This window comes from Leucopleurus acutus (genome assembly GCF_964270905.1).
Source record: "Leucopleurus acutus genome assembly, chromosome: 5".
Lineage (NCBI taxonomy): Eukaryota > Metazoa > Chordata > Mammalia > Artiodactyla > Delphinidae > Leucopleurus > Leucopleurus acutus.
Window position 1 is genome coordinate 7903452 of NC_139147.1, and position 26473 is coordinate 7929924.

At 36.5% G+C, this 26473-nt stretch overlaps 1 protein-coding gene across 4 annotated transcripts in view; it reads right to left on the reverse strand.

Annotated features, from left to right (window-relative positions):
- DYRK1A (dual specificity tyrosine phosphorylation regulated kinase 1A) overlaps positions 1-26473 on the reverse strand; it is a 143795-nt gene that overhangs the window by 66490 nt on the left and 50832 nt on the right. The window contains exon 2 of one of the 4 annotated variants that reach the window (XM_082840111.1): positions 25700-25792. The exons of the other annotated variants lie outside the window; for them this stretch is intronic. The gene's annotated coding sequence lies outside the window, so the exon portion shown is untranslated. The remainder of the gene's footprint in view (positions 1-25699; positions 25793-26473) is intronic. 4 annotated transcript variants of the gene reach the window in all.

Sequence of the window (26473 nt, forward strand, 5' to 3'; positions counted from 1 at the left end):
ATCCCGCACCTAGAGAATGGAAACTACCCTCTCGGCCCCAAAGTTCCAACCATCTATCATCTCTGTTGGCTTCCCAATCAAGCTTTATTTTCTAGCTCTGAAGCTGAACCAGTACCTTCGAGCACAATGGCTGGCAAGATCTTGAGCTAGCAGTGAGTCAACTTTTTCTTCAAGCCAGAGTGTGAATATTTTAGGCTTTATCAAGCACACAATCTCTGCTGCAATTAATCAACTCTGCCCTCATAGCACAAAAGCAGCCACAGACAATACATAAACCCATGAGTGTGGCTGTGTATTTATAAGAAAGAGGCAATAGGCTGGATTTGGGGTCTTGCGACTTCAGAGGCAGCAATGTTAGTGAGGCACCCTAAAATTATACACACACACATGCTTATATATCTGTATGTTATGTATCTACATGTATAATATAAAATATTGTGTATTTATTTATATAGTACATGTGTTTGTGTTATTATCTGTTTTACCCCAACTATAACACAAGGCCCTGAAGGATGGAACTGCTGCTACTTCATTCACTGACATATCTTCAGTGAATGGGTACATAATGGCACTCAAAAAACATCACTGCCTGGCTCAACTAACTCACCTCATGAGACTCAAACACAGATTAACAGGAAGGAAGGGGATACAAAAGAACCAGTTTCTCCTACTAGGAGAGTAGAGAAATGGTAAGTGCCCTCTGGTCCCCTCCCAAGCTGTCACTGTCACCGACAAGGAGGACAAGTGCTAACAAAGAGGGACAGTCATAAGACTAGTATCAACCAGAGGAGCAGTGACTTGTATCAAGAACTCCATGCAGCAGAGTTATCAAGGGGGCACCGAGGGACAACTTCCTCTGCCCATCCTGGGCACGGTGCTTCAACAGGGAGAAGGAGGAGAGCCAGCCAGGCCTTCCTAGTTGTGACGTCTACAGTGCCTGTTCCATACGACAGGCACTGAGCAAACACTGCACTAAAAAGAGTAAGTGGATTCTAGCCTCATCTCTACTATCTCTCAGTGTGACCCTGGCCGTCTTCAAGGCTCGGCTGCCCTTCCTTCAAGTGGGGATGATAAGTCATTCCAACACCTATGAGAGGGTCATGTGAGCTAACACATATGAACACACACTTTGTAAACTCTAAAACACCACCCAAATTCAAAGATGAAGGATTTGAAAGCTGCCTTCATGCTACGAATTCTCAAACTCCAGGATACTAATATTTTTAATAGCTAGAAAATAGTACCAATTTTCCTATTAACTACTTTATTGAAAAGAAAACTAATGTCAATTAAAATGTTTTTTAAAAGCCCCCCATGGACCTGAATAGGCTATTTTCATTTCGAATTTTTGAAAAATGCAACCTGTCTGCTTTGTTTCCTGAGTTGCACCCGCTACAGTGAGTATTTAATAGTAATGCACTTAGTTCAACATGTTTTAGAAAAAGAGTTATTATGCCTACGTTTTCAGAGACATTACAATACTTAGTAGATGGTTAAAATAAGTGCAGTATAATCCATTTTATGCAAAATGAGTGAATTGAGAGGCCTAGTGCTCAGGAAAACTTTTTCAAACTTTCAGTTATAAAATGTTCTTCCACATTAACTATCAAGAAATATCGATGGTATGTACGGGCACTAGCAAGGATTTTCCTGCACAGTGCTACATTATTTTCTTAATGCTGAAGACATTTGTGGTAGCAGAGTCTACTCACTGTTTTCCAAGCAGGGAAGTCCTTACCCCCAAATGAATGACGTTACAACTGCTAATACTGACACGAGCAGGATGCTAAGTTCCCTCCCTTTCCCCGGCGCCATAAGGAGATAGACTGTGATTACGAATGACCACTCCTTTACACAGAGCTTCCTGGGCTTTCATATGGACAACTATCATTCCTCTACTCCAACTGGGAAAAAATATTAAGTTGTTCTAGATACAAGAATACGTTTGCAAGATCTTATGCAGGACTGTGGTTGGAACTATAAACTAGACTATCCCACAGGCACATGTTCATTTGAAACAAGTCAAATGAAACTGAAGTAAAGCACTCCCTTGGAGAGACCATCCCTGGCCTTTCTAGCAAAAACTGTACCTCCCCCAACCATCTACTTGTTTAGATGTTTACTGTGTATCTCTAGCCATTAGAACATAAGCTCCATGACAGCAAGGACTCTGTCTTATCCACTAGTATATATTCAACACCAAGAGGAAATGTTTGGCACAATAAATGCCCAAAAACGTATGTTGCTTACCTCATTGTTTTCTTAAACTACCTGACATCCAGCAGAATATCCCTTACCTACTAACTGATCATAAATAGTTCCATTATTTTCAGGTATGCATTCTGTAAGTTGTATAAATTTAACAGAATTGCTGGGACTTCCCTGGTGGTCCAGTGGTAAAGAATCCGCCTTACAATGCAGGGGACGAGGGTTTGACCCCAGGTCAGGGAACTAAGATCCCACATCCCGCGGGGCAACTAAGCCCGCACGCCACAACTACTGAGCTTGCGCACCTCAACCAGAGAGCTCGCGTGCCGCAAGCTACAGAGCCCACGCACTCTGGAGCCTGCATGCCACAACTAGAAAGAAGGCTATGCACCACAATGAAGAGCCCGGGCACCATAATGAAAGAGCCCGCACGCCTCAACGAAGAGCCCGTGCAGCACAACTACGACCCAACGCAGCCAAAAAAAAATTTTTTTAATAAATAAATCTTAAAAAAAAAACAGAATTGCTTTGGTTTCCCTATATTTCTTTTTACTCCCACCTTCATTAAGTGACAAGTGAGGCTGATGTTCTAACTTTGTAATAGTATTATAGTTTCCTTACGAAAAACTTTAACGTGTTAAATAAGTGAGTACATTTAAAGAAAAATATTAGAGGCAGCATGGAGGAGTGCCTAGAAGCACAGACCCTTGAGCCGCGACACCCAGTTTGAATTCCAGCTCCACCACTTACTAGTTGTGTCCTTGAGCACCTTTCAACTTCCTGTGCCCCAGCTTCCTCATTAGTAAAGGAGAAATGATCATCACATTATCACGTCCCAGTTCTCCAGCCCTTCCACTCTTCCTCCAAACATTTTCAGAGTATCACCTACCCAGGAAAGCCCCGCTGTCGACCCCGTCAGCCCCTCCCTTAACTAGCTACTCATGCTCTCTCTCCTTTTCATGGTAAAGCAGGACCAACATCTATGAATTCACTATTCATTTCTGAATTTTCTGCAATCTACAATTTCTACTTAGAAGTTCTATTTAACCAGAAGCAAACTAACTTATCTTTTCCCCCGAGAAAAGAATGTCCTTGCCTGACTTGAAATTTCCACTAACAATACTCTCCCACTCATCCAGGCTTCACATCATGCTGCTCTAACTCTTCTTCATCCTCCACCTTCGTGACTAATCATTCTTTAAGTTCTGTCTAGGGTTCCTTAGGAAATTCCTTCATATCCATCTTCTCTGTTCTTTTACCTCGTAACTGTTCATAGACAGTAAGTTCCATGAGAATAGTGGCAGATTCTGTAATTTTCACAGGTCTATCAATTCCTAACACCTAGTAAAGGGTTCTGTACCTAGTAGGCTCCGTAAGTATTTGTTTAATAAACTAATGCATGGCTGGCTTACTATAACCACCTCCTAAATGGCTTCCATGAGTCCAGACTCCAATCCTTCCTAAAGTTATTAATCTTTCGTAAAATGCCTCGTACCTACAATTTGTCTGCTCAGACACACTCATTAATATACTCAATTCAAGTAACCACTAATTATAAGGTACTACAGGCGGTACTGGGGAGGAAAGAAAGAACTGGGGCACAATTCCAAAAATGAGTCCTCTCCAGTTCTTCAAAAATGTTGCAAGTATGTGCAAGAAACAGCCATGTAAACGCTTATAATAAAGGGTAAATAGACATTAATTCTGATTAGTAGGTAGTTTTTAATTAAGATAAGCAAAGGAAAGGAAAAGGAGACATTCCAATGAGGGAAGAACATAGATAAAAACGTAAGAGCATAAAAGTGGTATGTTCAGGGACTTCCCTGGTGTTCCAGTGGCTAAGACTCTGCGCTCCCAATGAAGGGGGCCCGGGTTGGATTCCTGGTCAGGGAACTAGATGCCAAGTGCCACAACAAAAGATCCCACATGCTGCAACTAAAAGATTCCACGTGCCACCAGGAACATCTCACATGTTGCAACTAGAAGATCTCGTGTGCCACAAAAAAGGTCCCACATGTCGCAACTAAGACCCAGCACAGCCAAATAAATAAATATTTTTTTAAAAATTAAAAAGAAAAAAAAATTTTTAAAGGGGGTACATTCAAGGAAACACCACTAGGGGAGGGGGGCAGTTACAGGCTTAACTGTGTCCCCTCAAAATTCATGTTAAAGTCTAACCCCAAGCACCAGAGAATATGACTTTATTTGGAACTGACCTTATTTGAAAATAGGGTCACTGCAGATGTAGTTATTAAAGATAATGTCATTAGGTTGGGCCCTAATCCAGTATGGCTGATGTCCTTATAAGAGGAGAAAATTTGGACAAAGAGACAGGCACACAGGGAGAACACCATGTGAAGATGAAGACAGAGATCAGGGTGATGCAGCAGAGGTCAAGGCATGCCAAAGACTGACAGCAAACCACCAGAAGCTAGGCAACATACACACCAATCAAACTGGGAAACATCAAGATTCACAGAGCATTAAATAAATTACACAGGGTACTATCTTCTCAGTAGTGAGGAACAATCAGACTAAACACTGTGCTGGTCTCACACACAAAACCTTAAGTACAACTCAAAAGATCAAATTATTTCTAAGAAATCTAACTGTCCCAGAAAAAAGACCACGGAAATTTATAGGTATGTAAAACTACCCAGCACTCAACAAAGTAAATATTCACGAATGTCTGGCACACAATCAAAATTACCAAGCATGCGAAGAAGCAGGAAATCATAACCTATGAAAAAAAAAAAAATCAATCAATGGAAACTGATCCAGAATTGACACAGCTGTTAAAGTTAGCAGGTAAGGACAATGAAAGAGGTATTATTATAACTACATTCCACATATTCAAATAGTTAAGGAGGGTTGTGGAAAATATTTTTTAAAAGACACAAACTGAACTTGTATAAATAAAACTACACTGTGTAAGATTAAAAACACATTAAAGGGACTTCCCTGGTGGCACAGTGGTTAAGAATCCGCCTGCCAATGCAGGAGACATGGGTTCGAGCCCTGGTCCGGGAAGATCCCACATGCCGCGGAGCAACTAAGCCCATGCGCCACAGCTACTGAGCCTGTGCTCTGGAGCCTGCAAATCACAACTACTGAGCCTGTACACCACAACTACTGAAGCCCACGCTCTGCAACAAGAGAAGCCACTGCAGTGAGAAGTCCACGCACCACAACGAAGAGTCGCCCCCGCTCACCGCAACTAGAGAAAGCCCCAGCACAGCAACGAAGACCAAACACAACCAAAAATAAATATAAAATAATAAATTTTTTTTAAAAACACATTAGACATTGTAGAAAAAAAAGATGAGTGAACTTGAAGACACAGCAATAAAAAGTATTTCAGAATTCCAACTGACTATTCAACACCTGAAACCGGCTGTCAAAACAGAAAAAAATAAAACAGATTTTTAAAAAGAGAGAAAATAAAATATAAAATTAACAGACATTCACTGAGTTCTGGGACAACCTCAAATATCATAATATACATGTAACTAAAGTTCCTGATAGGGAGGAGAGAATGAACAGAAACAATTTTGTAAAAATAAGTCAGAAATTTTCCAAATTTGATTAAAAAACCCACAAACTCACAGATCCAGAAGTTCAACAAGCCCCAAGTGCAAGAAACATATAGAAAACCACACCAAGGCACATCATAATCAACCTGCTCAAAACTAATGACAGAAAAAAATTCTTAAAAGCAGCCAGGAAAGAAAAAGGACATATTATACATAAAGGAACAAGGATAAGGATTAAAGAAGATTTCTTAGAAGAAACAATGCAAGTGAGTAGAGAGTGGAGTAACATCTTAAAATTGTTTTGCAAGAAAAAAGTATCACCTAGAATTTCTATACCCAATGAAAATATCTCTCAAAAACGAAATAAAATGCAAACATTTTCAGATATACAAAAGGTGAGAAAATGTGTCACTAGTAGACCTGCACTACAAAAAATATTAAAGGAAGTACTGAGGATGGAGGAAAATGTGACCAGATGGAAACAGGACCTAGACAAAGAAATGAAAAGCATCAGAAAAGGTAATCACATGGGCAAATGTATAAGAATTTTTCTAATTAGTTAAGTCTCATTAAAAGATTATTAACTGTTTAAACAAAAATAATAATGTAGTGTGGGGTTTTAACATACATACAAATAGAATCTGTGAAAAAGCAGTAAAAAGACCAGTAAAAGATAAAGGAAAGTATTCTATGGTACAGTCAATATGCCAAATGTGATGTGATATAAGTAGTAGTATTTGAAAGTAGACTGTTATCAGATAAAAAGCAATCACTGAATTAAAAAACAAAGGGTTAAAATGAATAAGCCAACAAAGGAGAAGAAAAATCAAATAATAAAATATATTCATTTAATCCAAAGAAGACAGAAAAAAAAGAGAAAAGGGGGAACAAAGAACAGAGGGGACAAATAGAAAATAAATAGCAGCCTGATTTAAACTGAAACATATCAATAATCAAGAGGCAGAGATTTGCAGACCTGGGGCGGGGGGAGCAAGACTCAACTATATGCTGCCTATAAAAACACATTTCAAATACAGACATTAACACATTAAAAGTAAAAGGCTGAAAAAGATGTATCATACTAACACTAATCAAAATTAAGACAGAACAGCTATATTAATATGAAACAAAGTATTCTGTAACCCAAGGAATATATGACTAGGAATGAAGGTCATTTTATAATGATAAAGATGCCAAATCATCAAGAGGATATATTCATTCTGAATACATATGCACCTATTAAAAGAGTTTTAAAATACACGGAGCAAAAAAAGATAGAATTGCAAGAATAAATAGGCACCATTATATTAGAAAATTTCATATCCTTCTCTCAATAACTGATAGTACAAGTAGACAGAAAATCAGTAGGGATATAGCAACAACACTATACACAAACTTGACGTAACCGACACTTAGACAATACTCCACCAAAGAACAGCTGAACACACGCTCTTTTCTAGCAACACAGCACATTTACCAAGACAGACCATAATATGGGTCATAAAACAAATCTCAACAAATTAAAGGGAATCAAGTCACACAAAATATGTTTTCTGACGGCAATGAAATCTGAAAGCAGTAATAGATGTATGGAAAATCCCCAAATACTTAGAAACTAAATGACACCTGTGGCTCAAAGAAGAAATGGCTCTAAACACCTGTGGCTCAAAGAAGAAATCAAAGAGCAAATTAAAAGTTTTTTTTTTGAACTGAAAGAAAATGAAATACATTATATCAAAACTTGGGGGAAACAGCTAAAGCAACACTTAGGTAGAAAATTATAGCACTAAACACCTCTATTAAAAAAGAAGACATTGGATAATGGAATGGACAAAAACACAGTACTGTTTCTAATATAGCAAATAATGTCCAGTAGTACCTCTGTTGTGTGAATTAAATATATAAATGGAAATAGAAAATATAATTTGAACTAAATATAAAATATTTTTTAAAAAGAAGTTCTGAAATCAATGGCTTCTGTTTTCTTGATATACAGTGAGCATGAATCTGAAGAATCAATATTGTTTAAGAAGTCAATCCATCCTCCAAAACTATCTACAGATTCAACACAATTCCAACCCACATCCCAGTAGGCTTGTTTGCAGAAACTGACAAAATGATGTGACGATTCATATGGAAGCTCAAAGGACCTGGAGTGACCATGGCAATTCTGAAAAAGAAGAAAGTCGCAGGACTAACACTACTACTACCAGATTTCAATACTTATTATACGGCTACAGTAATAAAGGCAATATGGTATTGGTGTCAAGACAGACAAACAGATTAATGGAACAGAAAGTCCATAAACAGACCCACACACATATGGAAGACTGATTTTCAACAAAGATACAAAAGTAATTCGCTGGAGAAAGGGTAGTCCTTTCTTCAAACGGCCCACTTGCAGAAAAAGTGATTTTTTAGCTACACCTTGCAGCACCATTTACAAATATTAACTCCAAATGGATCACAGACTTAAATGTAAAACCCAAAACTATAAAATCTGGAGGGGGAGAAAAAAACATAGGAAACTTTTTAGACCGTGGGACAATTAGGCAAAAGTTTTCCAAAAGCATGATCCACAGAAGACCAAATCAATGAATTAGACGTCATAAAAACTAAAAACATCTGTTCTTCAAGACACGTTTAAGAGCATGAAAAAGTAAGCCATGGGCTAGGATACATTATTTGCAAATCATGTATCTGCTAAAGGACTTGAATCCAAAATAGGTAATTCTCAAAACTCAATAAAAAGGAGAAGAAAAAAAAAAAAGGTTGGACAAGGATTTGAACACTTCACCAAAGATGACATACGGAGCGCAAATAAGCATTCCTAAGACCATGTGAAACACCACTTCCACCAAGAATCTTTTCCTTGTCCCAATCGAAAAAGGATCACCCCTCTTCTGAATCTCCACCTCTCTTGTAGCACGGATATTTCACCACTTTGCATAACTATACCATACAGTTATATAAAGACATACCTCATCCACCTCCATTAAATTATGAACTCCCTGAGTGCAGGAGCCTATATCTCTCTGACTATGGGGACGAATAAAGCATTTCTATTCATTTGTTTTATTTTATTTATTTATTTTTCTTCCAGCTTTACTGAGATATAATTAACATAGAGCAATGTGTACATCTGTTTTAGAATACATCTTCAGTAAATATGCCTAGGAAAAACAATAATCAGCTATTAAGGTTTAATTTTTGTTTACATTCTTTGCAAGGCTGTATTGTCCAATTAGCCTGTCTAATTTAACCAGGGCCTTAAATAAAAGATATAACAATTAAAGGGGTAAACTTCTCAGAAAATTTGATATAGACATCTAAAACTCAAATGGATTATTTCTGGTGCCATCTTGTGTTTCAATGCTTTAGGGCCAAGGAAAAGGGAGGAAAGAAAGTTTAAAAGCCCTATGCTTTAAGCAACAGACACAAAAAGTGAAGAGCACTGGTTGCCACAAAACCAAGTGAAGAAAAGCCAAAGAAAATTAGAGCTAGAACAGTATAACAGCAGTTCTTATTTTAAGGGAATAACACCAGCTGGCTTAGAAACTCAGGCACTGAAACATCTAAGACGCTGAAGCCTTAATCACTGTGACCACCTATACTGGATAACAATAATATCAGAATGTTACTTTTGTTCAATTGTTATCTATTCTTCACACTAAAATGTTCTTCCTTCCTATTATTCTCCAGCTATTTGAATTAAGTCATACTTAAAACCTTAACAAAGTTCTGTGGGCTTTCTCAAAAGCCTTTCCCAGACCACTCAACCCATTTCCCATGTCCCTATCCTCAAAACGCTTGGTGATTTCTTTTTACCTGTACTCTTCCAGATAAATACTTATGGCACGTTCTAAGTATGACTGTCTTATATTTTCATCTAACTTTGCATGTGTTTACTCTTCACCTCTTAAGTTCTTTGAACAAAGCACTGAGTTTTTTATTTCCTACAGAATCTCTCACCTAACTGCTCAATAAAAACTTAATGTAAACCTAAGATAGTATAATACAAGCAATAGTTAAAGCATCTGACTTAAATCAGAAAGATAATAATAAGAGGTGGTGAATAACAACCTGATCTTCCAAGTGAACAGAAGAGCATGAACAGAGGGTTCCAGTTATGCTCCTATCTGCTAAGATTACATGAGCAGTACAAGATAAATTCTGCCCCAGAGCTTGCACCAATTTATTAAAAACAAACATGTACCTTTATAAAAGGTCAAAATCATGAGAAGTATCAAATATGCTACTTTTTGCAATGGTACTATTTCTAATCTGAAAAGAAAGAGATCAATTTTACTGAATAGAGTCTTAGAAAACCTGTGCACAGCGCTGCTCCCTGGGTTATATTTTGGCAATGCTATTCCCTTTCTGTTATAAAGTATTTAATTAGATAAAGATTTTATACAATTTAACTTCTATAATTTAATACACATATTTTGGTTACAGGTATTTAACAAAGCAATTAAATCCTTATTTCCACTTCTGTTCTAAAATCCGCCTGCCCGCAGTGAGTGGGAACTGCTGCAGATCATTAAACGCTCATTTATCAATGTCTCTCACCAGGCAACACAACGCAGCAGAACAGCACATAGAAACCATCCTGAACCCCAGCAACAGCGGCTAATTAGCATAGCCTACCACTAAACCGACGCCATATGATTGGAACTGTTAGTCGGAATGCTAGCCAATCAAACTAGGTTATGCAAACAGCCTATTTTAGTTGCCAGGGCAGAGCTACTTCCAATTGTCCAATAGGAAAACAAGCAATAAACAAGAAATGAAATTGAGCTTTGTCACATTTTCAAGTTGCCGTTAACACTTTCAGGTTTAGAGCAAAATTAACAGCAACTGTAAAGGATTAGAATCATATTTTATTTTTCACTCCAAATGAAATCCAATGGCAATACACACAGAATACAGTTAATGTAGTGTATGTATTGTAATTTTAACTTTTTACTATATAGCTATGAGTTTTTCTAACAGAAGCTGCCATCAACATTTTAACTTTTTCCCCCACCTACTCAAAGGCAGGCATTATGTAAATGTCTTTCTATACATTCAAACAGATTCTCATTTTAGAGAAATCCTATAAAGCATTTTTATTCTATTACGGAAAGCCTGAACAAAAGGTCGGCATAACAGAACACACGGCTCAGTGGAAGTCTGAAACAAGCTTTATCAGACTGGAGAAATAACATTTTGGTTTTGGTTATGATATGTGTTAATATATAGTTTCAAAATAATTTTAAAATAATAAAACCCACATTAATTGTTAACCTATAGGGCTCAGAATACACAAATTGGGACCAAGAAAATAATACTCATATCTTGGAACCAAGATCAAGATATGAGCAAAATATAAACACATTATATTCATATGTAAAATTTCTAATAATGAATAAAACATTAAAAAAAAAAAAAACTTCTACTCTGTCAGTACATACTAACAGCTACAAATATAGCCTTAAAGAGCATCAGTGTCCTGACAATTCTTAGTGGTTGAGAACATTTCTTTAATCTCACATATTCAGAGAAATGCTTTGAAACATGTCAAGGAGACACAGTTCCCATTTGTGCCTTGTAACTGTATCTTTATAAAAGATACAGTTTTATTTTAAAATAGATCAACTTGTCCCACCTATCCTAGCAATTATCTCCTTCTAAACGGGAGTACAGATTCATCCCACACCAAGAAGTCAGTGATTTTCAAACATATTTTCCCACAGAATGTCTATAAATGTCTCCAGAAAGACTGCTAGCATTTGTAAAATACATTGAATTAAGACAAAGAGCAGATTTCAAGCACCAGATTCAAAGAAAACAGCATGTTGCTCCTATCTCTACCACTGCAAACTATCTTCCCCCTTAAGAAAACCGAAGCCACTTTTCCACCATCTCCAAGCATCCGTCACCCATACCTGTCTCCTAATTTCTTCTCATGTTCTCTCTACTTAGTTCTGGATGAAAATCATTTAAAAAGTCCAATAAAACCACAAACCAGAGTCAGCTTGTTAGAGGGAGGAACTTTAAAGCTGGAAGAGACCTGAAAGACTAACACTAACCCCTTGTTCCATAAACAAACTATACTTTTAGAAAAATAGTGCAAAAGATCCTACAGATGAAAATCAAAGCCCTCCCAAATAATCTTCTAACAGTATCTATAAATAATCAATATATCCGTGGGGTACCAGTAAGTCTCATGGTTTGCTGTTCATATGAAAATGTATTTAAATATAAATGTTCAAAAAAGATTAGCTCAGAATCATTCTCCATGCCATCATATGATAAAAGCATCTATTAACCAAGGCTTACTTAAGAAAGGGTTGAAAATCACTAACCCAAAGCATTTAATCCATTCCCTGAAAGACGCAATCTCATTTCACTTCAAACTTTAGATATCATTTGGTGTGTTTTTTAAACACTTGGAACCCTTTACAAGCCTCCTTTAATTCCTAAAGACAAGGGCAAAGAAGATTTTTAAGCCAATTTCATTCATACTCTTGCTCTTGCCCATGAATCTTTAATATCTTGGTCATTTCTCCCAGGTTCAAGTTTTTCTTACTTCCATCACATTGATTAAGTGAGCTTAATCCAGCCTGTCTTCCAATCTACAGCAGTTAAAAAAAAAAAAAGCATTTTCCATATAAACAAAGGCTGTTTCCTGGCCCACCTCTTAAACACTTTTCATAGGACAAAATTTTCCCATCCTTGAAGAAGAAAAAAAAATTAAAACCTTGGATTCTTATTTTCCTTTGGGGCCTAGAGACACAAGGAAATATCATCTGTCTGGTGACAGATGCTCTAGGATAAAACATCCTGAATTTAAATGTTGTTTAGTTATCAGCAGTTCTTTTAAAAGTTACTTAAATTGTGGAGTTTAGGAAAACGTCAATGACTACTACTTTTAGAATCAGAAATTAAACATTTAAAATGTTTAAAATTAGTTAACTCACTAAATTAGAATCTTCATTATATAAAATATGTATTTTAGAATTCCTAGTGAAGAAAATGGTAAGTTTTCTAAGTATACAATTAATCATTAACTTTTTAAAAATATAGTATTCCAATTATGTTTTCTCCCCTATATTCTAAGAAGAAACATATTTAGAATATATAACTAGTAACTTCTCATCTGCAATTAATGATGTTCAAGACATATATCCTCTCAATGTGTAAGAGACCATTATTATGCCACGTAACAAATCATCCAAGATTATCTCAAATGACAAATCACACCATACCAACAATTTTGCATTTTAGGGAGAAATACAATGTAGCTTTATAGTTTTGAAAAATGGCAAGTATTTTCCTTTTTTAATTTGAAGCCATCTAATCTGGAAAAATATTCAAAAATTTTTGAGCAACTACTGTGGTCAAGTTTGTAATGCCTCATTCTATAAAGTGAGGCTGCCACCATATTGTTTAGCTGGACATCCTTTACAAAAGATTAAGTCCAGGGCTTCCCTGGTGGCGCAGTGGTTGAGAGTCCACCTGCCGATGCAGGGGACATGGGTTCATGCCCCGGTCCAGGAAGATCCCGCATGCCGCGGAGCGGCTAGGCCCGTGAGCCATGGCCTCTGAGCCTGCACGTCCGGAGCCTGTGCTCCGCAACGGGAGAGGCCACAACAGTGAGAGTCCCGCGTACTGCAAAAAAAAAAAAAATTAAGTCCAGTAGATTCTCTCCAACTTAAGAGCAATCCTGATGCTTTTTTCCCTTCCTTCTCACGAGTCTGCTTGTAAAAATAGAAGGTAGGGCCTCCCTGGTGGCGCAGTGGTTGAGAGTCCGCCTGCCGATGCAGGGGACACGGGTTCGTGCCCCGGTCCGGGAAGATCCCACATGCCGCGGAGTGACTAGGCTCGTGAGCCATGGCCACTGAGCCTGCGCGTCCGGAGCCTGTGCTCCACAACAGGAGAGGCCCGCGTACAGAAAAAAAAAAAAAAAAGAAGGTAAACTGTTATTTAAATCTGGATTATAGACATAAATTTTTAAATCTTGGACTATTCTCTACTCTTGTGGATCAACTAATTCACATTTGGGAAATGGCCCCATCTTCATCCTCCTTCCCCTCCCAAACCAAAAAAGGCACCAAAACATTATGAATACTCACTGTTGTATATTAAATATACTTTTACTTCCTCATCAGGTATCATGGAAATATAAAAAGCTGATCAAGCCTTTATTTAGCTAAATGTTATCATAATCAATGCACATTGCCAAAACAAACAACAACAACAAAAAAAGATTCTTGCAAATTAACTTTGGGGTTAAAATCTTTCTTTGTATTGTGCTTATCAAGACAATAAAATATAGTAAGTTTCATCTTTCTTAACCATCTTCACCTGTACAAACTACATTAAGTATTTTCTTATCAATTCCCATGTCATATGAAAACAGGTGGACAGATTTAATACATTTAGGGGTTATATTCAGTATGACTTTAAAAATGAACAGTACGAAAATTTCACTTTCAAGATGGTTGTGTTCGAAGCACCTGAGATAAGCAGACATCCTCCCAAGCAGCGGTAACAAGGAGAGGCCACATGGAGGTAATGGACAAAACATGGACAAAGAAAACAGTGCTTCCAAACAGAACCCAAACCAAAAGTCACAAAGGCAGAAACTGAAGTACAGGTATTGACTCTCAAGAGAGCTATTTCTCACATGGGCAACTTTAATTGCTATACTACAGGTGGGTAGTAGAAGGAAAGTTTTACTGAGACCACGAATGCCACCTAGTTCTTAATATTTACTACCAGAACAATAGAGAACCAAGGACAGTGAGAATTGGAGTAACGCTTGAAAAATCCTTGAAGACTACCAGCAAGAGAAGGAACCGACGCCACACCCAGAAGCTCAGTTTCCTAAATTGAGGGTGGAAGGTGCTTTTAAAAAGAAAATCTACAGCACTAGATAGACTAATAAGCATACCGGTTCATATGCTCCATGATATCCACCAACACAGCAGTCAAGAGTCACAAAAATAAAATCAATTCATTGAAGCATGGGATGGAGAAATACCAGTGAGCCAAAGGTTCTGACAGACTTCTTCAAGATAAAAGGCCAACAGGATCATACCAATATCCAAAGAGTATCAGAAAGACCCAGAGCTGAAAGCTGACACCAAGAACCACAGCAAAAGTGGCAGGTGCCATTCTGAGTGGAAAAGGAAAACTGGAGGAGAAGGATGGGCAGAAGTGGGCTTGATTACCAGACAACTACCTGCTGCGTGGTCAGCCTGTCCCAACAGCTCCAAGAAGTGTCTACCACACAGTCAACACACTGAGACTCAGACACTCAAACACAGATGAACAGTCACCCCCAGGCTGAGGCCAAAGAAATGCCCCAGAAGACACTAAGCCACCTGCCTAGGAAGGGCTAGACAGGAGCAGCACAACTCCGTACTGCTCACTGTGGTCCCCCACCCTGGAAATGAAAGTATGAGAAACCTCTTGCCAGGACCCCAATTCACAGCCACTGAACTGAGGTCATCCCTCCAGTGTCTCACCACAAACGCCAAATCTGCACTCGTCCTGCCACTTGGGAGAAAAGATAATGGCAGAGGGAGTTCAGGTTCTTGAGTTGGGCAATAGGGGTTACAAATATTTTTTATTAAAATAAAAATTACAATTACTCTGCATCTGAGATTTTTTAAAATTTTTTTCCTAGTGAAAACTGAATGCACATCATACAATTAAATCATTTTTAAAAATCATCATGACATTGCACTACACCTCCAATCTTTGTTAACATTTCTTCTGTGAGTGGAAGGAGCTCAGTGACATCGTATTACATCTCCCTCTCTATAGGTTCTAATACACTATGTGGTTTTTCCAGTATAGCTTTTTCTGTTTTTAATTTTCAACAGAATCTCAAGACAAAATCATGGAACTCAATTGCAGTTAAAGAAAGATATCTAAGTGTATATTCTTATATACAATGTAAAAGTCACTGTCTGTGAGGTAAAAAGAAAGGGTACTAAAGCCCTCATTTTATATCTTGGGAAAACAAGAGAAACTGTCTAAAACTGACAGGTCAAGAAAGAGAGGTTTAAATCAATTTTATAAAATTTTAATAATAACAGAAAAACTTTAAAATAGTAATAGACATTGGCAGAAAGAAAGGTAGCATAGAGAGCTATTTGATTTCCTCTTTCTGGGACGACAGCCATTAGTTTCTTAAATAATAAAATAGGTCTATTACTCTATTTAAAGCGATGTAAGTAACCAAAGGAAGAATTTAAAAACTGAAGATTAAAAGGCATTTTACCACTAAGGAGTGAGAATGAGGAAAAGGAAAACTGATATTTCATTTTTTACTTCCAGAATTGATTAAGGTTTATTAACATAAGCCCATAAATTTAGTAATTAATGAGTAATTAATGCTTAATATAGAAGAAAAGTACAAATATGATTTTAACATGTCAGTTAAGCATGGGCTAAAAGATACTACTACTAGTAGGGGAAAAAAAGGTTGGTTGTAACCAGGAGGTTATAGAAAAGGCAAGCATTCAACAAATTTTTTTTAGCTTTTATAACTTTATACAAAGCAGACCTAGGTTTCTATTAACAAGATAAATATTTACATTTTCAAGTGTCTGCTTTTTGAGTACTTGATCCCATGTATATTTTGTGGACAGTGTGTAAAAATGGAAGTAAACTTATATGTGCATCTCTCTAATCTCTAACATAGATCCATTTAATAATATGGACCTCCACACTTTTTAATAAGACTAGTGTTTAAAGGACACCCCAGGCCTCAACCAAACTAAAGGGGGACCAGTAAATAGTAGCCTGATGTCAAACGAAAAGGGAGAAAAAGCACTTAGAAGTGCAATCTTAAATTATACCTTTGGAGTAGCTGATCTACATTGTCAAAACCTTTAGCATTAACTTTTTACATCAGCTTTTTTACTTTGGGTTTTCCTTTTAAAGGATTTTACTGCTCAAAATAAACCAAAATTTATTCAAAAAGCCTTTTAAATAATGGCCAAGTCTATCCATTTTCTAAAACTACAAAAACCAAACTCCATCAAATTATTCCTACACTCACAACAAATATTTCATTTCACTTGAATCTACAATTCAAATCCCTGTCGATAACATACATTCTTCACCCCTCATATTTGCTTGTGTAAGAACACATGTTCCTTTTTAAAGCAGTAATTACTTCCACAGTCTTTCCAGAAAAGCTAATACAGATAAGCTTATTGTATCTTATCAAAACCAAAGAGTAAATTATTTATGAAGCCCTTGGGAATCCCTGTAAAAGAGGATATACAATACACAAAATAAAAGGTCACCACCAACAACAGATTGTTAATGGGTTTATTCTCATTTGTTCAACAAATATTTGAGAATCGATTATGTTCCAGGCATTGACACTAATAAATAAGACCTAGTCCCTCCATACAAAAACTTAGAGCTCCTGTATAAAATAATACTATGAATTAAATTAAAACACAAATATGAACTGCAAAATTATGAGAAGTAAGTAACAAAGCAGAAATATACTGGTTAAGAGTTGGGAGTCAAGCTCCTGGGTTTGCATCCAAGCTCCATCCCTGACTAGCTGTGTGACCTGGGGCAGGCTACCTAACTTCTGGCTCGGTTAATCATCATACCTATCTGAGAGTAATCATCATACCTATCTGAGAGTTATCATCAAGAAAAAATGAGTTAATAAATGTAAATCATTTAGAATGGTTCCTGGCATATACATCATCAGAGTCAGTGAGGAACTCTTAGAAAATGAAATTAAAAAAAAAAATACTCAAGAGAAATATCAGCAAAAAATATTAAAAGGAAATTCACAGAACATATAAAAACATATTCAATCTCACTATATTCAAATAAATGCAAATTAAAATATTAAGTTATGTTTTGTCTATTAAATTGGAATATTTTTAAATACTCAGAATTCTAGAATGTGGTAAAATTCTGCTGTGGAGCTGGGGAAAGCATAAACTGTCCCTTAAAAGGACATTTGAAAATATGTATCTTAAAAATGAACATATCCTTGGGGCTTCCCTGGTGGCGCAGTGGTTAAGAATCTGACTGCCAATGCAGGGGACACAGGTTTGAGCCCTGGTCTGGGAAGATCCCATATGCCGCGGAGCAACTAAGCCCTCGTGCCACTACTGAGCCTGCGCTCTAGAGCCGGCGAGCCACAACTACTGAGCCCGCGTGCTGCAACTACTGAAGCCCGCACGCCTAGAGCCCATGCTCCACAAGAGAAGCCACCGCAATGAGAAGCCCACGCACCACAATGAAGAGTAGCCCCTGCTCACCGCAACTAGAGATAGCTGGCGCACAGCAATGAACACCCAACACAGCCAAAAATAAACAAAAATTTTTTTTAAAAGTACATATCCTTTAACTCAATAAATGCAAGTTCTAGGAACTGGACCTAAGGCAATAAATCAAACATGAACACAAGGACTACCACAGTACCATTCACTTAAACATGAACTAATTAGCAACAATGGGGAATAGTTATCTGATTTGTAAAATACTAATTACTCATTAAAAATGATGCTATAAAAGAATATTGATGGAGAAATGTTTAAATTTTAAAAGAAGACTAAAAAAAGTAAGTAAAATGTGACCCCATTTTGTTTCTTCAATACTGTTTGAAGGAGCCACATGTACATAAGGTATAACAGGCAAAAATATATCAACTAAAAAAATACAGTGATATTCTGATTATTTGGATTACTGCTGCTTTTTATTTTCTTCTTTACAGAAGTTCTATTTGAACTTGAATTATTTTTAATTAAAAATATATAAACTTGGGCTTCCCTGGTAGCTCAGTAGTTAAGAATCTGCCTGCCAATGCAGGGGACACAGGTTCGAGCCCCGGTCCGGGAAGGTCCCACGTGCCACAGAGCAACTAAGCCCGCGTGCCACAACTACTGAAGCCGGCGTGCCTAGAGCCCATACTCCGCAACAAGAGAAGCCACCGCAATGAGAAGCCCATGCACCAAAACAGAGAGTAGCCCCTGCTTGCCGCAACCAGAGAAAAGCCCGCACGCAGCAACAAAGACCCAATGCAGCCAAAAATAAAAAAAATTAATTAATGAATTATATATATATATACACACAAACTGGACTGTGGTGGTAATAGCTGCACAACTGTATAAATTCACTCAAAACTCAAACTTACTCCTAAGATGAATTTTATGATATGTAATTTGTGTCAGAGAATATTTACACACACAAATACACACATACTTTACTTCTATAAAAGGTGAGGGATAGGAAAAAAGTCCTTGCCCTCAAAGAGAGAAAAAAACTACATTTTGTGTTTTACTGAATGGGGAAGAGGGAAAACTAAAGTATTTCAGATCTCTTTCGACAATAAATTTTCGTCATAACAAAATCTTTTTCTACTAGATTCATGTAAAAATGGATGTTAGATAATCATGTCAAGTATATCACTATGAAAAAGCAAAATGTTATTAGCTTTTCAGGTAACTTGGTTCCCAGAAAAAACCCTTTGCCCCTATTACATTTTTTCCCTATCTACCCTGCTCCTGCAAATAAATCCTTTCTGAATAATTCCAATAAGTAGGAAAAAAATCAGCATTAATTCCAATGCCTAATAAATAAAACAGTCCTTCAACACAAATTTTAAATTATGTAAACGAGATGAATTTGAATTAACTGTAAGTCTGATAAAATTTGAGACATTGAACATGTAATTTGAGAAGACAGGCCAAATTCTCAAATAAGGGGGAAATTTAAGAAAATGCAAAACCTAAATATTCATAAATAGTATGGTAATAACAACTGAGAGGAGAGAGAATAATAATAATTAAAATAGAGCACATCTATCAGGCATGTGCTCGGACTACATTGTGAGGTTTTATTACCATTATTATGCCTCCTATTCCCCATATGAAGAAAGTGAGATTTGGAACTTTGTATTTTGTTCTCATGGTTACCCAAATCCCTTCTATTTTCCTTTCTTTTCACTATGTGTCTAGGGGTGAAAGAGTATGACCTACTGATTCCCCTACTTAGAATACCACTGAAACTTAATTAGTAACTTTTCCCCCCTCCCCTCCCTCTTCTCCAACTGGAAGTAATATTCTTTTATTTCCCATTAGTAACAATGAAGCAATCAGAAACTTTATTCTACCTTTTTTTGTTGTTGTTTGTACTGTATCTTTATTGCAGAGAATCTAGCCATTACATATTACACTCACTCATAAGCATCCTTTAAGTTCCACAAGTACCTATTTAAAGCTCCCCTTATATCAACGTCCCTGCAATCTCTCTGGGTGCCAAAGTTTAGTCTCTGGTAGATTCCTTAAGAAGTGCTCAAAGAAAGAACAGCCTCCAAATTCATACTCACGTTCATAATATTTTCTCTGCTGTCTTTATACTTCAGTCAATTTAGCTAGGTATAAAACTCGTGGCTCTTATCTCCTTTCCTTGTGAATATGAGATGCTACTCCATTGCTTCCAGAATAAAGCACTGCTATCAAAATCAGATGATCTAATATGCTTCCTTTAAAGAACTGGGTCTTTACCTAGATACCCCGAAGAATTTTCAGTAATGTTTAAAGAATATGTCTACATGTTGGTTGTTTCTGTATCGATTTATCCAAGTATACAACATACCCTTTTCAAATGTAGTGGCAACACTTTTTTTTAATTTCAGGAAATTTACTTGAGTTATTATTATTAAAACTTATTAAGTTTCATTGCTTTGGTTCCTCTTCAGAGACTCTTATTATTTGTATGTTGAAACTTCTTGCCTCTCTTTAGTAAATGTCACTTTCTCCAGAATGATTCTTTATTTTTCTTTAATTCTTTTTTATCAAAAATTTTTTTCTTCTATTCATCTTCTGTTTCTCCGAAGAAATTTTCTTCTGTTTCTTCACTCTTGTGTACCTTCTAGTTTAGACTTCATTTTTTAAATGATTTTTTCTTTTATTTCTCTTTCCTTAGCTACCACCACATTTCTAAGATTTCCTTATTCAGATTTATGTTGCTCTTCCATATTTGTACCATTTCCTAAATTTCTCTGAGTTCATTTAGAAACATTATATTTTTCATTTGTTTCATTAACATTTCTTTCTAGTAGTATGTTTTCACTGTCTGCAGCAATATTATTCTCTCCTTATTCCTTTCTTCTTACAAAAGCTCTGTGGGGAATTTGACTGTGATCCTAGTCAGTTGCTCTATTTCATGTAAAATAAAAAACTTTTAGGAAACTGGAATAGCTTTTCCGGTTTCAATAAGAGTCCTTTTCTGTTTTCATGAAGAAGAAATGAAGGACACTGAAATATAGTTTCATGAATGAGGTCTCCTGTACTTTCACCTTCCCCCAACTTTATATGTCCTTTTTTCCCTTTTCCCCACTGTCTTCATCCTCCTTAACTTGGATTCTATTACCAGCAGCGTCTCCTTAGTGCAGAACTTTGACCAGCAAGGGAACTTCAACTGGTAAGTTTTGAAAATTCATAGGGACCAGATGGATCTAACCCACAGAATTCACTGTGGGCCCCTGGTATCCTGAGAACTCAGAAACATCTCTTAATTTTAGCTTCTGTTCTCCAACTTGCCTGCCACACTTTCCAGGGACTTTTTGTTAGCTAGCCTGGGGTTCGCCTGTTCTCAGGTCCATCAGATTCCTGCTGCTCCCTTCTGCATCTTTCTGTACAAATGCTGACACCATGCAGGTCTTGTAGTTATTGGAGATTTGTCCCCACCTACTTCTATTAGGGTTTGTAGTGATACTGTTCACCTAGTCTTATAAAGTGTCCATGAATTTTTGGTTTTGCTGTGCTGGTTACTCTGTTTTTAGGGAAAACTACGAAGATTCAAAAAACTATGCCCTGCTGTCATCTTCCCAGAACTCAAACGTTCTTTTGGAGGTACATTTAGTAAGTCCCTAAAATCTAAAATAATGAATATGAATCTATTTGCTTTCGCCTAGGTCTTGAATAAAGGCACTAGGGTCTAAGAAATTCAACTTTACAACATGGCTAACCTCAGGTTTCCCATCATCTTCTCTATAAATATCGTATGTTTTCTTATGAGATACATATATGATATAATCATTATTAATTGCTTTCACTTGGAAATCAGAAACTTAATAAAATATGAAACATAAAAGGATAAGGAAATGGAAAATAATGCAGAACTCTTAAAACTGTTTGAAGAAATTTATTAAAGCAGACATTCAGAGTAAAATATTTTTAGGCATTAGTAGAATGACAAAAAGTGGTTTTTTTCTAAGTGTTCGTTGAGCACTTTCTATGTCACAGGAACCCTGCGAGACACACACAGCAAACACAAACAGGATAAGCCATGGTCCTCTGACTTTGAGAATCAGACTAGCTGGGACCAAAAAAACTGGTAAGCAAACATGTGCAAATGCCATAAAAGCATTAAATACAACCATTTGCTAGAAAGAATCCTGGGAGGAGAATATTTACTGAACTATATTAGTTTTGTCACTTTATACATTTCTGAAGCAACTGAACTTTTTCCTCCATTGAGTACACACTATCACTTTTATATGTTCTAAAACAGAAGATTCTTCTTTTTGCCAGCTGAATTAGAAACTTGTTTTTAATTATAATACTCAATGCTCACAAATGTATATTAAAAGACCAACATTCATCTAATGCTAGTGAGTATAAACTGGTACATATTACCAAACACCATTCTAAAAGCCTGTATGAAGGGCCTTAAAATTTTCCAAGCCCTACGACCTAATACTTACGCTCATAGGAATAAATTACAAGGAAATAATTTAACATACAACCCAACACTCATGCACAGATGTCAGTACTTTAAAAAAAAGTGAAAAGGAAAAATAAAAAAAAAAATGTCTAATAAGAGAGAAACCTAACTTAACTAGGAAATGAGCATACAAAGAAATGGTTTCAACTCAGCATACTTTAAAATAAATTTCTAAAATAATTCACCTGCAAAAAGTTATAGTTCTGAATGCTCTGAATTTGCTCCAAGTTCAAAGGAACAGCAGATCACTATAGTTAGTAAGTTTCTGATGACACAGGGAAATGTTCACAATATAATGCTAGGCAATAAAAGAGAAAATATAAACAACATAAAAATAGATTCTACCCAAGCACACAAACCTGAACAGATATTCAGATGATATTAATTAATCAAAAATGGCATTGCAAACAAAACACTAGAAGGGGAAGTGCCATAGTGCGACGGGCAGTAGAACTCTGGGTATGTTTCCTTCCACTTACCTATATTCTCATAAATTTCCAAATTTTTTCACTGACGCTGTATTACTTGGTAAATACAAGTATTTATCAATTTTTTCTTGGGAGAAAAAATTAAAATCTGAGAGCAAAAATAAATCCACTAGATTTACCATTCACCAAAACCCATCAATTCATTGAATTATTAAGCACAAAATCAGACCGCTCGGGGTTGAGAAATGAATGACAGCTAAAGGAGGGAAAACACTTACAGAAAAAGACCAGATACGCAGGACCACATGAAGAACAAGTCCAAAAGGAAGAAAATGGGCAATACACTCCCAAATATCAAAATGTACATATCCTTTTATTTCCCCCAGTGCACCCTGTACATGAATGGAATTACAGAAGTTGGTTTTATTTAAATATACAGATCTGATTTCTAATTGTTCTGCAATAGTATGCCATACTCTTGTGACCACTGAAGTATATAAACTTTGCCCTACAAAACCCACATTTTAATCTAGAATTAAAACTCTGCCACATCAAATGGTTTTAAGCACTTAAATTCATAGAAATATGGCAGACAATATGAACAAATGAGCGGAATTTAAAATAAATTTCCGGGACTTCCCTGGTGGCGCAGTTGTTAAGAATCCACCTGCCAATGCAGGGCACATGGGTTCGAGCCCTGGTCCGGGAAGATCCCACATGCTGTGGAGCAACTAAGCCCACAACTACTGAGACTGCATTCTACAGCCCACCAGCCAAAACTACTGAGCCCACGCACCTAGAGCCCGTGCTCTGCAACAAGAGAAGCCACCGCAATGGGAAGCCCACACGCCGCAACAAAGAGTAGCCCCCGCTCGCCGCAACTAGAGAAACCCCGCACGCAGCAACAAAAACCCAACGCAGCCAAAAATAAATAAATAAATTTATATAAAAAAAGAATTGATTTTCAAAATAAATAAATTTCCAATGTTATTCATCCTCAAAGAGTTTCAGTTCTGTATGTTCTAGAACTATTTCAAGTTTTAAAACAACTAGCCTATCACTATTGTTAAAAAACAATTTCAGTTGTTAAAGAAGCCCAACAAATAAAGAACAGTATCAACTGCTGTATCCAACAGCTTTTCCCACTAGTGTTCCCTTGGATGTTAACAGGTATAAATAAGAAATAAAAGGAAGGTGAGGTCCTTTTATCAAATAAACTGGAAAAATGCAAACGCCTTTATGTTAATGTCCACAGTGATCTCTGAGGCAGTGCATTTTCCAAATTTAATCTCCTAAGTGATTTCTACATTCTAAATAAACTGAATTTGGTTATCACTTAATTCAAAGCGGTAAAAAGTAGCTCCTAGGTTCCCAAGATGACAGTGTGCTTGGGTAGAACGGTGTCACTCATCGCTAACAGGGATAAATAGGAGAGGAGGGAGTGTGTGCAGGAGAGACATGTAGGAGGCAGTTACATGAGTCTGGAGCTCAGAAGAGAAGAGTGGGACACAAAGGTAGATTTTGACAACATCGGCATGAAGGTATCAGGTGAAGCCATTACTGCAAATGCTATTAACCAGAGAGTGCTTTCTGTTTTTACTCTAGATGGCTTGAATTCTACAGACAAATGTTTAAGATTTATCATAAACATCCACTGCAAAATTTGTTATATTATCTGCCCCCTCTTCCAATTGAAATGTGCTCCTATGTGCTCCTTGATTCTAAGTACAGGGATCCTTAAGAGCAGAACACTATTACAGTACCTGGTACAAAGCAAATGTTAGCCAAATAAAATGTTTGGTCATAAATGATTTTTTTTTCCAAAACTCAAAAAATAATCTAATTTTACCTAATTTACATTCTAACTGTATTTTAAAATATGCAAAAATACCCTCAAATTAAGTTAAGTACAGGAACACCTATATACACACGTACCAGAGATATATTGAAGTTTAACTTTGGTTTGCTGTTCAGTAAAAATCGATTATTAAGCTGTGGCTTTTGAAAGACAGTCAGTCAAAGCATACTTCAATGTCCTTTCTAGCATCCCTGAACCTGCACCTAAAATGAAATGGTATGAGAGAGTAAGGTATCATCACAGCTAACCAACATAAAGTCAGGACCATGAATGCCTGGGGAAACAATATTCACTTTCAAGTAGGCAAAAGCATTCTAGAAATAACTTTCAATGAAAAAACTCCTTACGAGCTTTTATGTGTTAAAATTCTATCCGTTGAAGAATAAATGTGTGCACAGTAAAACAAGAGCAAACTTCATTAATTAATGATGATTGTGAAAGCTGTTAATTTTACATTCAAAAACAATTATTAACTTTCAAACTGTTGAAAGGGAAATACGCCAACAGCTAATATGTATATTAGAGAGAGTCAGATCTTTCTTCTTGAGTTTTTTCCTTTATAAGCCAGTAAATGTTGGTAATTTTTAAAGACTATGAGGCTGAGTAAGAGACTAGATTATATCATAAATCTAGTATTTGTAATTTTTTTGTGTGTTCTAGCATTCATAAAATTAACTAGATAACCTTTAAAAACTGGATTTACTCTTTAGATATTTCATTTCATCCATAAGCCTTTCAAGAAAAAGAGTTATTTAGAAACTCTTCATATCTCATGAAGGTAAACTAGAAATAAAATAGCAACCTTGCCACCTCAAAATTTCTTAAGGGAAAATCTCCAAGATCATTAATATTCATGGATAAATCTATGAGATACCCCCAAAATACTCTGTTCCTCTACTGACCTCAGGCGAAAGTGAGCATCTACTTGGTATAGCCAATGTGCAGTATAGCGCCCAAGGAGCAATCCGGGAGCTGACAGGGCTGAGCAACTGTTCCTGCACCAAAAGGTCAAACGTATAAAATCTGACAACAAAATTTTCATAAAATTCTATAATTTTTTCTGTAAATATTCCTATTTATTCCTCTATGACACTGACATTCAGCCTCAGCATCATGTTGCTTTTGTCAGCCACTCAGCCAGCATGTGTACATGGTGTACCTCTAATACGTACAGGCAAATATACATGTGTACCCGAGAGACAGATTACAGAGATCATTACTCAAACACCTTTTGCTCAAAAAAGAATTATCATCAGATTCTTTGAGTCCCTCACGAATGTAAAGTATGATTTGATCTATAATTAAATTTAATATATATTCAAGCACATTTCTTCATACAAAATGGCACACCTGAGACATTATTTTTTAAAATCCCGAGCTGAAGTCAAAAAAATGGTAATTTTTTTTCTTTTTAGAAAACAAAGATCACCCAAATAAAAAGCAATCACAAAATCCTTAACACCTTCACCAATAACGTAATTAAGCATCTATCCAAGATTTATGTGGTTACTTCTTTTCCAGTTAAAGATCACTCTTTTAAACAGTTTATAAATCAAATAAGACTATCTCTGACCAGGCCTGCAAATGTAAGCCACTTGGTTCAACAAAATACCTCCTAATCAGCCTGATTTAAGAACATTCAAGTTTAAAAGTTAGTTAACACTTCATCCATTAGC